This window comes from Carcharodon carcharias, chromosome 7, assembly GCF_017639515.1.
Source record: "Carcharodon carcharias isolate sCarCar2 chromosome 7, sCarCar2.pri, whole genome shotgun sequence".
NCBI lineage: Eukaryota > Metazoa > Chordata > Chondrichthyes > Lamniformes > Lamnidae > Carcharodon > Carcharodon carcharias.
The window spans coordinates 44,237,617-44,254,576 of record NC_054473.1 but is presented as its reverse complement, the minus strand read 5'-3'; the positions used below and the strand labels follow the sequence as shown (position 1 = coordinate 44,254,576).

At 44.3% G+C, this 16,960-nt stretch overlaps 1 protein-coding gene across 6 annotated transcripts in view; it reads left to right on the top strand.

Annotated features, from left to right (window-relative positions):
- fhit (fragile histidine triad diadenosine triphosphatase) overlaps nt 1-16,960 on the top strand; it is a 1,268,452-nt gene that overhangs the window by 258,980 nt on the left and 992,512 nt on the right. The window contains exon 1 of one of the 6 annotated variants that reach the window (XM_041192494.1): nt 11,706-11,726. The exons of the other annotated variants lie outside the window; for them this stretch is intronic. The gene's annotated coding sequence lies outside the window, so the exon portion shown is untranslated. Of the gene's footprint in view, nt 1-11,705; nt 11,727-16,960 lie in introns of those variants that run through there. 6 annotated transcript variants of the gene reach the window in all.

The following is a 16,960-nucleotide window of genomic DNA, read 5'->3' as shown; positions in this document are numbered from 1 at the left end:
ACTAGTCAAGCAACAGCCTGACATAGTCATCCTCACAGAATCATACCTTACAGATAATGTCCCTGATCCACCATCACCATCCCTGGGTATGTCCTGTCCCACTCTGCTGGACCTAGCAGAGGTGCCAGCTCAATGGTATACAGTCGGGAGGGAGTTGCCTTGGGAGTCCTCAACATCGACTCCAGACCCAATGAAGTCTCATGGCATTAGCTTAAATATGGGCAAGGAAACCTCCTGCTGATTACCATGTACCACCCTCCCTCAGCTGATGAATTAGTGCTCCTCCATGTTGAACACCACTTGGAGGAAGCACTGAAGGCGGCAAGGGTGCAGAATGTACTCTGGGTGGGGGACTTCAATGTCCATCACCAAAAGTGGCTCAGTAGCACTACTGACCGAGCTGGCCAAGTCCAAAATGACATAGCTGCTAGACTAGGTCTGCGGCAGGTGGTGAGGGAGCCAACAAGAGGGAAGAACATACTTGACCTCATCCTCGCCAACCTGCCTGCCACAGATGCATCTGTCCATGACAGCATTGGTAGGAGTAACCACCACACAGTCTTTGTGGAGACAAAGACCTGTCTTCACATTGAGGGTACCCTCCATTGTGTTGTGTGGCACTACCGCTGTGCTAAATGGGATAGATTTCAAACAGATCTAGCAACTCAAGACTGGGCATCCATGAGGCGCTGTGGGCCATCAGCAGCAGTAGAATTGTACTTGAACACAATCTGCAACCTCATGGCCCAGTATATCTCCCACTCTACCATTACCATCAAGCCAGGGGAAAAAGCCTGGTTCAATGAAGAGTGCAGGAGGGCATGCCAGGAGCAGCAACAGGCATACTTAAAAATGAGGTGTCAACCTGATAAAGATATAACACAGGACTGCTTGTGTGCCAAACAACATAAGCAGCAAGTGATAGACAGAACTAAGCGATCCCGCAACCAACAAATCAGATCTAAGTTCTGCAGCCTTGTCATATCCGGTCGAGAATGGTGGTGGACAATTAAACAACTCACTGGAGGAGGAGGCTCCACAAGCATCCCCATCCTCAATGATGGAGGAGTCCAGCACATTAGTGCAAAAGACAAGGCTGAAGCATTTGCTACAATCTTCAGCCAGAAGTGCCGAGAGGATGATCCATCTTAGCACCCTCCGGATGGCCTTAGCATCATAGATGCCATTCTTTAACCAACTCAATTCACTCCACGTGATATCAAGAAATGGCTGAAGGCACTGGATACTGCAAAGGCTATGGGGGCCTGATAATGTTCCAGCAATAGTACTGAAGACTTGTGCTCCAGAACTTGCCATGCCCCTGGTCAAGATGTTCCAGTACAGCTACAATAGTAGCATCTAACTGGCTATGTGGAATATTGCCCAGGTACGTCCTGTACACAAAAAACAGGACAAATCTAACTCGGCCAATTACCACCCTATCAATCTACTTTCCATCATCAGTAAAGTAATGGAAGGGGTCATCAACAATGCTATCAAGCGGCACTTGCTTAGCAATAAGCTGCTCGCTGACACCCAGTTTGTGTTCCACCAGGGCCATTCAGCTCCTGACCTCTTTACAGCTTTGGTTCAAACATGGACAAAGGAGCTGAACTCCTGAGGTGAGGTGAGAGTGGCTGCCTTGACACCAAGGCCGCGTTTGACTGAGTGTGGCATCACAAAATGGAGTCAAATGGGAATCAGGGGAAAACACTCCACTGGTTGGAGTCATACCCAGCAGAAAAGAAGATGGATGTGGTTGTTGGAGGTCAGTCATCTCAGCTCCAGGGCATCACCGCAGGATTTCCTCAGGGTAGTGTCCTTGGCCCAACCATGTCAGCTGCTTCATCAATGACCTTCCTTCCATCATAAGGTCAGAAATGGGGATGGTTCAGTACCATTCGCGACTCGCCAGATACTGGAGCAATCCATGTCCAAATGCAGCAAGACCTGGAAATATCCAGGCTTAGGCTGACAAGTGGCAAGTAACATTCGCTCCACACAAATGTCAGGGAATGATTATCTCCAACAGGAGGCCATTGCCCTTGATGTTCAATGGCATTACCATCACGGAATCCCCCACTATCAACATCCTGGGGGTTACCATTGTCCAGAAGCTGAACTGGACTAGCCATATAAATGCTGTGGCTACAAGAGCAGGTCAGAGCTCGGAACCATGTGATGAGTAACCCGCCTCTTGACTCCCCAAAACTCCACCATCTACAAGGCACAAGTCAGGAGCGTGCTGGAATACTCCCCACTTGCCTGGATGAGTGCAGTTCCCACAACACTCAAGAAGCTTGACATCGACCAGGACAAAGCAGCCCACTTAATAATCACCACATCCACAGACATTCAGTCCCTCCACCACCAATGCACAGTAGCAGCAGTGTGTATCATCTACAAGATGTACTGCAGGAATTCACCAAAGCTTCTTCAACAACATCTTCCAAACCCACAACCCTATCATCTAGAAGGACAAGGGCAGCAGATAGATGGGAGCACCACCACATGGAAGTTCCCCTCCAAGTCACTTACCATTCTGACTTGGAAATTTTTTGCCATTCCTTCACTGTTGCTGGGTCTAAATCCTGGAACTCCTTTCCTAACGCAATGGTTCAAGAAGGCAGCTCACCACCACGTACAATTAGGGATGGGCAATAAATGCTGGCCGAGCCAGTGAAGCCCACATCCCATGAATGAATTTTAAAAATTGGTAGACTGTGATTGGTGGAAGCTTCTGAGAAAACATCCAACATTCTGATTAAATATTCATGTAGCTTAGTGGTGCTAGCCAAGGTCCACTGGTGTGACTTGCTTTGGAAAGGGGAGCTTCGATGCCAACTATCAAAGTGGGATTGTTTCACCTCTGTCTGTATTTGCAATGTATAGCTACAGACCAAGTGGGCACATAGCATCTGTCATGCAACTGAACCAGCCTGCAATCCTCCCTCTTCCATATATTGGGATTCCTGGGAGAAACCCATTGATGTCTGAGGAAGACAAATTAAATAATTTTCACTGCTGGTCAATGGGTGGAACATGATTGCGCGTAGCCCTGATTGACAATTCTAAACGCTAAGCTAAATGTTTTGGATTGATGGGTAGGGGAACTGGAATGGGGAGGCCCAAATTTCCTTCTGGTCCTCAGAGGGCCACTCTTCTACCTATAGGTAATTAAAAATAAAATATTTTTTCACAGAAAGGGTGGCAGAAATTTTTAACTCTCTCCCTAACAAGCTTTGATGGTTTGATGAGATAGAAAGACTTTTTGTGAGATAAGGTGATGGTGGGATAGGGAGCAAAGGCCAGGAAATTAAACTAAGGTGCCTTTGAGCCATGATCTAATTGATTGGCGGAACAGCAACATCTTTCTGAACATGAAACTAATCCAAAGTAAGTTGAATATTAGAATGCAATGATAATATATGGGATTGGGTGGTACGTTCTTTCAGAGTGCTGTTCTTTCACCTAAATACTGTGTAATCTGAACAAAATGAATTTAAAAAATACTGCTGCAATCCAGACAGAGCTGCTGTAAAATGAATAATTTGTGCCTTTTGCACACAATTACAATCAATGCCAGTCATCACAAGGATTCATTGTAGGTATTAACTAACTTGTGAGAGCAACTTTAAACAATGTGGGATCCAGTAACTTAGGGCAGAATTTTTCGCTTAGCATGCGGGCGTGTGCCCAACAGACTCAAGTGTAAAATAATGCGCAGTGACATTGGGTGATATTATCACGCACTTGCGTGAAATTTCACTTGGCGGCTACACACAGGTGCCCGCCATTTATGAAGAGGGCAATTAAGCCCATTAAAAAGTCAATTGTTGCAATTTTTCATTGCCTGCGCGATTTTGTGCTCATCACATGGGCAAAACGGGCAAGTGGCCAGCCAACAATTTCAAAAACCTCATCCACAGGCAGGATAAAAAGGGTCAGCAGCAATACCAGTATGAGTATGAGAAGTTTGGTAGATAGTTTGCCACTGGTTGCTTATTTGAACTTGGCTGCTTCATCTCTTTTTGGGGTTGCGTTCTTAGCATTTCCAGGCTGCATTTCAGGACTTATTGGTGTCTGCAAGGCCCCCAGAGGATTCAGACTGTGTGGATCCTTCCAGGTATCAGGCAGCCTTCCATTACTCTGGTAATGGAGATTGTGGTCCGCTGGTGTCACCTTCTCTGAGGACGAAGAGAGGGGCAGAAGGGAGAGGAGGCCATGTGTCCCAATGCAGCTTCCAGGGGAAGGACCAGTGGGAGGAGAGGCACAGGCACAAGGGACGCAGGGCCAGCAGGAAGTCCAAGGCGGAAGGGGTCGCAGAAGACACCACTATCCTGCTGTTAGGATTTACAGGCAGTGATGCAGCTATCTGAATATGCCTAAGGTGCAATGCCGCAGGAGGCTCTGCCTCTCAAGGGAGACCGTGACCTCCATCTGTCAAACGACTGGACCCGAAGTAAGCTCAGATTGTGTGGGTGGACACTGCATGTCTGTGGCTCTGAAGGTCACAGTGGCCCTCATCAATCTGTCACTGTGCATGCCAGGCACCCTGGTGAAACAATGGAGATCTGCACCACGGTGCCATTGATTTTCAATGATCAGTGGGGACTCCAGGTTTGAGGTTCCCATCAATGAAGAGGCTACGCTAGAATGGTTGCACAATCTGAAATTCTCACCTCTGTGCACTGCACTCTTACCTTCACCTGACACCCCTGCCTCTCCACAACTGTTAGCACGTGGAGCGTGCCGGCTCTCCAGCTCAAGGACATCCTGCTGGAAGCTGGTGAGCAGCAGCAGGTTGGGCGGGCCTCTGCCTGTCCGTGACCTCTTCAATTGGTTATGGCTTGTCTTCTCCTGAAAGAACAGAGGAGCATTGATTTGTCCAATGGCAGTACCATTGCAGCTCGGCCAACCGCAGCTGAGGAACACCTTGAAGGGCACATCCGAGTTGTGGCCCTTGAGCCGCAAGACACTCAGTTCAAGCAGCCAGGATGCACCCCCTTTGCCAGCTCTAATGTCACTGACAATTGGCACTCAGACTCTAGCCCCGCTGAGGTCCATGGGAGGTGGCCACATTTTAATACTTCTGCACACTGATATATACCAACGCAGCACTCACCCTTCCTGAGCGCAGCAGGTCATTGAACCTCTTCTGGCATTGCACCTATGTGCGCTGTACCACGTCATGGCTGCTAACCAGTACTGCAACCTCCTCCCAAGGCCTCTTTGTGAGGCGTGGTGGCCTCCTCCTCTCATCTCTGGGCACAAGGGTGTTCCTCCTGGCAGCCACCTCCTTCAGGAGGACCGCGAGGCAATCCTCTGAAATGACGGGGCCCGAGTGCCCACGCAACATGCCCTCCCATCTGCCATGTCCAGCTGCATTCGACTCCATTACTTGGACATTGAAGACGGAGAGGAGAAGTTCTTCTGTGGCAGCCTCCCAGGGGCTGCCTGGGCTGTTTTTAAACTGGCCACCAGGTCCAATGTTGACCCAGCGGCCGACAGACACCCACCTCAACCCAGTGAGGAGCTGTGTTTCATGTTCGGCAGCCCTTAATTGGCCTGCCAGCATGAAATCGTGGTTGGGGGCTGATCCGCGGGTGGTGGGCCATTTCTCAGATGCTCCTGGGCCCGCCGACCGTGGCTACCCACCAACCTCAAAATTCTGGCCTTTGTTTTAACACTAGGTTGAAACAATTGGGTTTTTTGTAACCTTTTATGCTTTCCTGTTTTTTAAATCAATAAAGCTTAGGGTGAAATGGCTGCCACACATTTATAAAATGTTTCACATTAACACTAGAGTAAAACTCTGGAGGCTGTTATATCAGGTTAGGGATCTAGGAACTCTTAAAAACACAAAGGAAGAAATTTGTATTTAATTACCCAGATTTCACAGTCAGCAGCAAAGTAATGGTACTCGCCACTGACCGTAAAGAAAGCTGCTCACAAACATCTGGTGATCTTTGTGGCATGGATTCCCCTTTCCTGATATTGATTTGAAATTGATGCCATGTCAAGAGAGCTTCAGGCATCCAGCAACAGTGATATCAACAAGAAGGGTAAGCAGCCCATCAGATTAAAGTATTCTAACAATCAGCAAATTAGGGAGTAAAATGTGCTGAATTTTCACTTTTAATTAAAAAATTTAAAAAGAGCAAAATAAATGATTGGGCCATTTGCACAGGATTAAGGTGGAAGCTGAAACACCACAATTTTTTTTTAAAGCCTCAGTTTGTTTTCAGGAATCATGAGGCTGAGCAGCAGTAATCATGAGCTTGGTATACCATTGATCCAGTTATATCTTGTTTAACAAGGTGTACATTTTTCAAGAGTTTTTACAATAAGACTAATTGTGTAAAGGGGCAAGTTTATGTCAGTTCAATGATTTCTCTTTTATTGTGGTCTGAGGTAACTTCAACAGTGCACCCTCTGGTGAAGCTTGGAATCACTGACAGCAGCTTCTGGACTTTAGCGTTTGATTGTGCTTGCGCAGATGCCAAAAGTTGCCGTCAGTTTCAAACAGTTCCACCAGGCCACTGAACTCCAGACCTCATTGCAACCTTGGTCTAAATGTGGACCAAAAAGCTGAATTCCAGAGGTGAGTTGAGAGTGGTGACCCTTGATACCAAGGGAGTATTTGACTGAGTATGGCATCAAGTAGTCAAGTGAAGCCAGTGGAAATCAGGGGGAAAACTTTTCGCTGGTTGGAATCATAATTAGCACTGAGGGAGATGGCTGTGGTTGTTGGAGGCCAATCATTTCAGTCCTAGGACATTACTGAAGGAGTTCCTGAGGGTAGTGTCCTAAGCCCAACCATCTTTAGCTGCTTCACCAATGGGCGTCCCTACAACATAAGGTCAGAAATGGGGATGTTTGCTGATAATTGCACAATGTTCAGTTCCATTCACAACACCTCAGATACCGAAGCACCCTGTGTCTGTATCCAGCAAGACCTGGATAACATTCAAGCTTGGGCTGATATGTGATGAGTGACATTATATCCACTACAGATGACAGCAGTTTGTACCATTCACGAGATGCATTGCAGCAACTTGCCAAGGGTCCTTCAATGCATCTTGCAAATCCGCAACCTCTACCACTTCGAAGAACATGGGCAGCAGACACATGGGAACACCACCCCCTGCAAGTTCCCCTCCAAGTCACACACCATTCTGACTTAGAAATATATCGCTGCTTTTTTACTGTTGCTGGGTCAAATCCCTGGAGCTCTCTGTCTAACATCACTATGGGAGTACCTACACCACATGGCCTACAGCAGTTCAAGAAGGTGGCTCACCTCCACCTTTTCAAGGGCAATTAGGGATGGACAATAAATGCTGGCCTAGCCAGTGACACCCACATCCCACAAATAAATAAAAAAATCATTGTGATTGCTGACAGATCTGCCATCATTACTGCAGCAAAGTCTGGGCCAATAAGTTTGAGATGACCTCATCTAATATAAAGTATGCTGAATTGTCACAGCCATCAATATCGGATTTCCTACACACACGTACTTTTTACTACATGCAGGAAAACCTCATCACTGAATTGCTTTGATACAAAACTGAAGTGACATTTTTCGATTTTTTTTTAATATTTAGTGCCGCTGAGTCACAGACCAGGAAATCTAAACTGGCTGCATGACAACTCATTTAAAAGCAATGTTGAGACTGAGCTGAGTAGTATTTATATTCATGAAAATATTTCTGTGGATTTGAGCCCAAACTGTGCTATAATCTGTGTGAATAAGGTTAGAAAACGATTCTAATTTTTTTTATGCCAGATTAGAGGATTTAAAGGTACTTATTCCATTTTCCGCCTATTCCAGCATGCAAGATGGATTATATTTATTTTAGTAAAAGTGCAGTTTGATCTTTGGATTTCAGCATTTGTTTTATCTGGGGGACCAGATTATTGAACACAACCCAGACAGATGGGATCAAAATCCTGTTTTTCTGTGCCAGTTGTGAGGGTCTTGAGTGCAACGAGTTTAGGGAGTTTCAACCAGTTCCTAATGTGTACAAATCCAAAATGCAAAGCTACTTCCCATTCAATATTAATTGGGACAAAATTAAACTCATTTATGGACATTTTTAAAAAGAACCTTTAAAGGTGGCATTTAGCGTAACTAATTGCATATAATCCTAAATGTTTTGCAGAATATCTAATGGACGATTCTGCAATCTCACGCTCCCAGCTGGGAAGCTGTGCTCATAGGTAATGAAGGCCTGACAGAAGGGACCGATTCCATAAGCACTGTCCCCTCTTTAAGTGTGGCTATTCATTGGAAACATGGTATCATGGAACTATCCCTTTACTTGTCTCCCTGGCTATCCTGAAGGATACAGGATAACATGAGCTGGTTTTCAAATCTCAGGCCCTTTTGCTTCTGAGGCGAGGGTGCAGAGTCGGGAAATTTCCCCATTCCCTGAACCCATCTTGGTAGAAACTGCCCCAAGCAGCCAAATTCTCGCTTTGGTGTGGGGCGGGTGTGGGATGGAGTCAGACCTGCCAACCCTGGAAGCAATACAGATGCAGAGGCAAGTCCTATGTGGGAAATGTGTCTCGGGGCAGAATTTTTAAGTCGGCATGCAGGTGCGCACCCGACCTGATCAGGTGCGAAATCACATGAGATGATGTCGGACGAGCGTCCTGATGTCATCCCACACTCACGCGATATTTCGGTCGGCGTGCGCAAGCGAGTGATCGGAAGCGTGCCCACCAACAATTAAGAAGACAGTTAAAGTTGATAAAGTTCCAATTATCTCTGATTTTACATGGTCCCTCCAATCTTACGATTGACGAACAGGGGAATCTGCCAGGCAGACTTTTCACTTTTGATGAAACCTCATCCAACAGTGGGAAGAAGTTTCCATTATTAAATTTAAAAAAAACGTATGGGCAGAATTTTCATCATGTATATGTTCTGGTGATTGTGATGCGTAGACATATTCCCCAGTTTTTAAAAACTTTATTTATTGGTTTCAAAGACTTCAGCTCCCTGAGGCAGCTCTCTGTCTCCAGGGAGCTTTCATTCAGCGCTTGCTTGCGCCAGCGCTTATATCAGCACCCGCCCCCATTTCTACAGTGCTGAGCATTACAGCGTGCACTTCAATCTGGCTGGCCGTTAATTGGCCAGCCAACGTGAAATCCCAGTCGGGGACTGGACGTGGGTGACAGTCCATTCCCCGGCTACTCCCGGGCCCACCGATCGCGCCCGCACACAGAATTGAAAATCCTGCTCTTGGGCATGGTATAAAAGGAGGGTCTGAAAGTAGTTCCTGCTGTGAAGCAGGAAGTGGTTAGAAGTGCTGCTAGTCCTGGGAGGAGATGTCAATCAAGAGTCAGGTGAACACTAACTGTAATACTTGTCCAACTGAATGTTGACACTGGAAGAGATGGCCCATCACGGGCTTTCCATAGGAAAATATAGACATTACTGCTGCCTATTCACCTTGTTATGAAGGAGCACACCCTACAAAGTTAAGGCTGGAAAATCTTCATGAGACATAGCCATGGAGATGGCAACGTCTTGGCACCATCAACAGCTCATGATATTCCCTATTGACTCAGATTACCAAAGTATCCCAGGGGATGATTGATAGACACCACATGCAGAAACTTTGCCTCTCTTTCCATCCATTTCTTAGGGCACAGCTATGCAATTGAGCCTTGCACAGGGCCCTCACAGCTCCACACTGTTATAGCAGAACAGTGTCATTCAGAGGGGGCAGGCCAGCAAGGTACTTTGTGCTCAGGAGTATAACATGACAACTGGTAGTGACAGGAACAAATGCCAGGCCACCCTGCATTCGTCCAGCCCCATTTTGCAACCCTCCCCCCCAACCTTCCCCCAGCATTAGACATTGCTGAGCTGGAGAACATGTTTCTTTTATGTAAGCAGATATATCCGTGTGAGACCAATCGAAGCTGAGGCCTCACATGCCCATTTTCTATTTTATTTGTCATGCCAGAATATCAGAAAGCAGCTCAAGTGGGGAAAGAGCAGGCAGGGCTATGCCATGCTTCAATGACTGCACATCCTGGTTGAGAAGATCCAGAGATGCTGCAACACATTATATCTGAGTAGCCAGATGAATCTGCCCATGGTAACCAAGAGGTGCCAGAAGGGGATAGCCTCCATCATGAGTGCATCAGGGGACCATGCCAGATCTTGGATTCAGTGCAGGAAGCGGTTCTGCGATCTGCTGTGGTCCAGCGAGGTGAGTTGTTCATCAGAAGCACACAGAGGTCCAAGTGATGGTTCACATCCAAAAGCTGCACCCATGGTGGGAAACTTGGCACATAGCATGGAGGCTTGTATGTCCAAGCTGCTCCAGTAGGTGCACACAGTAGCGATATGAATGTACACTGTGATATACTGCCAGATTCAAGAGATTTGTCCCTGGCATCATGATATATAAGATCAACATCACCCTGTATGTTGTATCTGTAGGACAAGAGGACCCAAAATGCACAGAGATGGTCTGGACAGGGGGGTGGGTCACGAGGATATGGGTGATCAGAAACGTTGAGGAGACTGCCATGGAGTTAGTCAGGATGCCCGCCTGGCTCAATGACGGGGATGGAGAATCACCCGTAGAAGGTGCTAAAGCCAGTAGTAGAGGCATTTTGAAAGATGGTGCCTGATGGTCCTATTCATGAATAGTGCGGGAGTTTCACCTGGCTAATGCCTCCTTGATGATCAACCTTACTGAACTAACATGAATTTCACTGTGGATATTTCTAACATAACTTTAAAGAAGTGCAGTTATGATATGAGTCTCAATGTGTGACTTATGATTTGTTGAGTTGTTTAAGTATGTAATTTTGTGAGCTTTTGAGCATGCAAATATGTAAATAGATATTGAGAGATACTTATTATTTTAATAATCAATTTAGTTGACACATAACCTTTGTTTTAAATCAGTGTGAGTGACTTTTTGATTTTTGTCCTAAAGCAGTAATTCAACAATTTGCCATGGGTAAACTATATTTTCTCAAATCTCCAGGTGACTTTGCATTGTTGTGTGCACATACCAAATTTGTAGTGGAGTAATGCTTCCATTAAGGTAATGAAGCAGATGGTGAGAGTAATTGTTATGAAGTGGTCCCAGATCAATAAGAATTTTCTTATGAATCACCAAAGAAATGTATTAATCACCATGGTTACAAACATCATTAAGACGTGCAACACTAGTAATATATTCCTAAAACAGCTGTTCATAGTGTGTGGACGAGAGAAGTGGTTTGTTATGCAAGACATTGACAGTGAAAAATTGTGTGTGTCACAAAATGTTTCAACAAAGACTATCACTGATTGTACATTTTTCTCCAATAAAAACATGTACATCCATTGGTATATAACCAGCCTTACTGCAATCCTGCACCTGTTCCATATCTAATCCCACAGTTTAGATTTTCTTATATTTAAAATAAATATAAATGGTAAAGGTGAACCATTCCCTGATCAGGCTAATTATGCTTTGCTGTTCTATGTATTATTGTTAAAAGAAATCAAATCATGAAATTTAATGTATTGGTGTAATGTTGTTCTTCAGAAGGTATCTCCCTTTGGAAAGGTTTCCCAAGTTCACAAACTTTGAAATATATGTTGTTCTACTGAGCAATATAAATTAAGGAGGCATTTATGATCTGTTCATCTCCCTTTCAGATTTAAAAAAGACATACAGTGGTGAATGATTGAAAGAGGGAGGGTAAGTGAGTGGCATATTTTGCCTATTTTCAGCTTGGTAGCTGTGAAGAAAGAAAATCTGAAAAAGGCATGATAAGATTTTCTTTTCTTTTGACCACTGTATTCTATAATACTCCAAGGGTTTTATTTACTGGCTTTTAAATCTCATCAGATCTGAAGGTGTATATTAGAAACATTTTGAGCATTCACAGCAAATTGAAGTAAGTGAACTCACATTGGTAGAAGCCAAAATTATTTTGAAATGAAGTTGGCCATTTAAAACTGCAGTGTTCAGGCTTGGTAGTGAGTGGTCTTTACCCAGAGTAAAAAATAGTTTTTGCGGGCTTCTAGATGCCATACTGCAATTTTTGTTTTGGTTTGATTTGTTTTGTTTTGAAACAAGATGTCAGAATTGAGGAAAATATGAACTTACATTTTCTTGTCCAGAAAAAAGGAAAGTAGGTAACATATCTTGTGATCATTTTTGACACAAGCTACTTGACAGCGGTTTAATATCATTGCATACACTTTGAGACCAGCTGTACCACAGTTAACAAAATACATAGGGCAAGATATTGAGTTCGGCATGCGGAGGTGGGGCCCGCTCGCCGATGTGTAAAATGACATGGGATGACGTCGGGCGGAACTCCTGACGTCACCCCGCGTCATTTCAATTTTCAGGTCGGTCAGGGTGCAGCCAAATCAACTGTGCGCCCGCTGACCTGTCAACGGCCAATTGAGGCCATTTAAAAACTAATTGAAGTACTTAAAGGACCTGCCCATCCAGCCTTAAGGTTGGTGGGCAGGCCGGGAGCCCTGGCAGGCTTCAGAAAAAGCATGAAACCTCATCCACGGGCGGGATGAGGTTTCATGTAGGTTTTTAAAAATTTAATAAAAGTTTAATTAAAAGTGAAGGACATGTCCCAATTCATGTGACAGTGTCACATGAGGGGACACGTCAGGTAAATTGTATTTTTCTATATTTCACACTTTTGGAATTTGGCACCGATCTCCCTGAGGCAGTACTAAGCTTCAGGGAGATGAATGCACTCTTGGCTTAGGGAACCCCTTCTTGCCCGCAGAGGAAGCGCATAGTGCTTCCTGGTGGACGTCACGATGGATGGGTCTTAATTGGCCTGCCCACGTAAAATGGTGGTGTGCCCCCAGTTGGGGGCACCGATTGGAGTCACGCCCACATGCGCCCGCTCCGCATGGGGGGGAAATCTCTTCCCATAAAGATAGAGTTGATAAGATGGTAAAAAAGGAGAAAAGAAGAATAAAAAAGACTGGTACTTTGTACCATGAAGTGTAACTTTTTAAAACGAGGTTTCTGAATAAATTTAATGTTGTCATGCTGAAGTGAATCTTAGCACTTTGTAGATGCTTCAGCTTTTTGTTAATTTTTGAAAGGAAGTTCTAATATGTTAATTCCTACTCTCCTCAAAAACCGCAGGGGAATACAGTTGGATTATATAATTTGCTGGATCTTCTGGTTGAGGAGAACTGGACAGGAATTCCTCTGTAGCAAAATCCCAGCATATAGTTGGCAAAGCAGGCACATCTGCACCTAATCTGATTTTCCCAAGGCAGGCTACTTTACATATTGTCACTTCCGTCGCATCTCTTTTGGCTGCAGAAGGGTTTGGTGCAGCGCAGTATGTCCATTAGCCTCTGTGCTTTTTAATGTTTTAATTAACCTCAGCTGTTTTAGGCTATTCATTAGATCACTCTACAATCATAGACTAAAGTGTCTTTTAAATTTTATGACCTTCATTTGCCAGGTACACAACAAGTGGTATATTCCATTCATTCACAAGTCACTGGAATACAACCCACCATTTTAGAGCAGGCATATCTATGCTCTCCATCATTCCTGACAGTGTTAATTACACATTGCTCATATTTAAATTATCAGGTTAGAACCTAAGAACATACAAAATAGGGGCAGGAGTCGGTTGTGCAGCCCATCAAGCCTGTTGTTATAGGGTGGCCAAGTTGTACTATTAGTGATAGAGTTGATCTGTAGACACTTCTTGGGTGGAAACATTAAGCTTATTTACAATGTACTCGGCAACAACGACACGTGTGTTTTCAACTCCAACTCTAACTCTACACTGCCTGCAGAGGTAAACTGCGCTTCTTTCCTATTGGTTACTACACATCATGTGACCTTTCCTAACATATATTATTCTTAAAGGTACATTACACAGTAAATAAAACCACAATTATGACATTCCTCCCCCTTTAACTCGGCTATAAATATTATATTTACAAGTACATATTTTTCAAGACAACATAATATCTACATTGGGTAAGAAATGTACAAGTTCAGTCTTTCAGGTGGTTTCCTGGTACTTGTGGAACGTCGCAGCTCCAAAACTTCAGATTCTTTGTTAGAATCCTTTTCCAGAGTTGCTTGAACATCAGATGCTTCAGTGGGCACTTGCAGTTCTGTATCCTCAACTCTTACAGGAACACCAGACAAGTCAGTCCTGGGTTGACGGGAAATGCAGACCCGGTCATGGTCACTGGCGGGACCAAATCTTGGTGATTTGTCTCTCTCTTCCTTAAATGGTCCACATGTTTATGGATGATCTAGCCTTCCACCTCCACGTCGTAAGATAGAGGCCCAGTCACCACACTTATTTCACCCGGTAACCACTTTGGACCTTCCCCAAAGTTTTTCACGTATACCTTCTTTCCCATGGTAAATTTCTTCTCACGACTATGCCAGTCTTGCCTAACATTCTGACTTTTCTGACTCCTTTCTATCTTTTCCTCTAAATTCTTTAGCTTAAAGCTTCTTTAGCTTTAAATTATTAAGCTTAATCTCGTCCTGAGATGGTGTTTCAACAATAGTTCCGCAGGTGTGACACCTGTTGTTATGTGAGGAGTAGCCCTGTAATGAAAAAGAAAGTGTGCTAGCTTGGTTGCTCAGGAATCGCCAGTTAGCTTTTTCATGCCTGCCTTGAATGTTTGAATCGCCCTTTGTCCAGTCCATTTGAGAAAGTGTGGTATGATGCAGGTTTTACCTGAGCGATACCGTTGAGGCTCATAAACCGTTGAAACTCAGCACTCATAAATGCCGTGCCGTTATCAGAAACGACTACTTCTGGTAGTCCGTGAATAGCAAAACTTTGACATAGCTTCTCAATTGTAGCGGCCGACATTGGTGACTTCACCTCATATATTTCCAATCATTATGAATGGGCATCTACAATGAGCAGAAACATTGTTCCCTGGAAAGGTCCAACATAGTCAATGTGTAACAGCATCCAGGGTCTACCTGGCCACTATCATGGGTGTAATGGAGCTGTCACTGTGCAATGTCAACAACTGCAAAAGTTGCCAGAGTGCTTTACTAAACTCTCTATTTTGCCATCCATTCCTGGCCACCATAGTTAGCTGCATGTTATGGTCTTCGTTGTGAAATTCCTGGATGTGCACTGTGCAGTTCAATTAGAAGTGGTTCCCTTCCCTTTGGAGGAACTATCACTCGTACACCCCATAATAGTATGCCATCCTGGCTGGTTATTCCCTGTCTTCTGTTTCCTCATTTTATCAGATATGGCCTTCTGAGACCAAACATGTAGCACTTGTTCTTGTACTTGAGATAGGACTGGGTCCCGACTTGTCCAGTCTCTCTGTAAAGCACATACCAGTGAGGAATCTAAGAAATTTAACAGTAGAACAAGATCCTCTGGAACTTTGATGTGTTCATCATTTTCTTGTAAAGGCAAACAGCTAAGGGCGTCGGCATTTGCAATTTGATTGCCAGGCTTATGTACAAAAGTGTATTCTTATGCTGCCAGAATTAAAGCGCTATTAGTATTTCTGTATCTTCTTTCTACATGCCGCCTTCTTTCTAGCACAGACTTTAATCTCAGCCGTCTTTTTGACTCCATTATTGGCCAGCCTTCTTTCAGATGCAGGCTTAACTTGTCTGAGCTTAGTGGCTGAGTCTCCCAAAATTTCATTATCTGTCTGCTTCTTGGAAAATTCTGTGACTTTTGCTTCCAAAACCTCTTTGGCTTCCTCTAGCTGATGCTTCAGCTCTTCTGTCTCTTTTCTGTATTTGTTTGCTGCCTCCTGGAAAATTGAACATTGTGTCTTCTCTGCCAGCTAATCCTTCAGTTTGTTCAGAGAGGTGCTGAATTCTTTCTGTTTCTCTTCATACTTTTCCAGAGGTACAAACTTTGACCTGAGGGAATCTTGTAGTGTGTGAAGGTCATTCAACAGGTTTTCTTTTTCCCTTCAAAGGTTGCTCACCTCGTCTCGAACTCTGTCATCAAGTCGGGTCTCTTCAAGTTTCTTCTGCTGTTCTTCCAAGGTTTAGCTTAAGACAGCCTGCATTTCTTCAGGCTGTTGAGTCCTTACACACTCCTTTTTCAAAACAGGAATGCTTCCAGCTTCCCTTTGGAATCTCAATGACCAAACAGGCTTGATTTCTCTTAGCCAATTTTGCCCTAGCAGGCTTGGTTCTCTATCTCTCAATACCAACACTGGTAACTTTGTCGATTGGCTTCCATAATTGCTAGTTACTCTGCTTATGCCTTTTACTTGAAGCTCTTCACCTGCATACGTTTTTAGCTTGGCCGCTGTTCATTCCAAGCTTAATTGATATTACACATAATTCAAATATCTGAAGGTATGTTCCCCAATTACTGTAGTGGAAGCTCCCATGTCTACATCCATTTTAACAGCTTTGCTATTTACCTTCACTGTGACAAATATTGGTTTTGTCCTTCCAACTTTCAGATTAAACAATGAGTAGATGTCAGAATTTGTTGTTTCAGGCTCTTCTAAATTGTAGATTTCTTTGGTATTCTTCTTTTGTTTACAAGCCTGCTTGAATCTTTCCTTGTGCTGCCCCATCATATGTCCATTTCAGTGACAATAGTAGCATTCAATTTTTTTAAACTGCCAGTCGCTAAAAGACTGATCGTTTCCACCTCTATTAAAATTATTCTTAGATTTCACTGCTAGGTTATTTTTCTTTATTCTTCGGCTTGTAGGGGCTGTTTCCCGCTTCTCAGCAGAGTCTTGCTTTTTTATGCCACTTTCGGCTGCGGTTTCCGGCCTGATGTGGAGGATAGCGCCATTTTGCACACCCTCTATTGCTTCTGAATCTCTTACTGCGCTTTCCATGGCTATCTCTAGCACTTTCTTGAAATCCATATTCACATCGGACAATAACCTTTTCCGATAAATGTCCTCTTTCACACCACACATTAAACGATTTCTGAGCATGTCGTT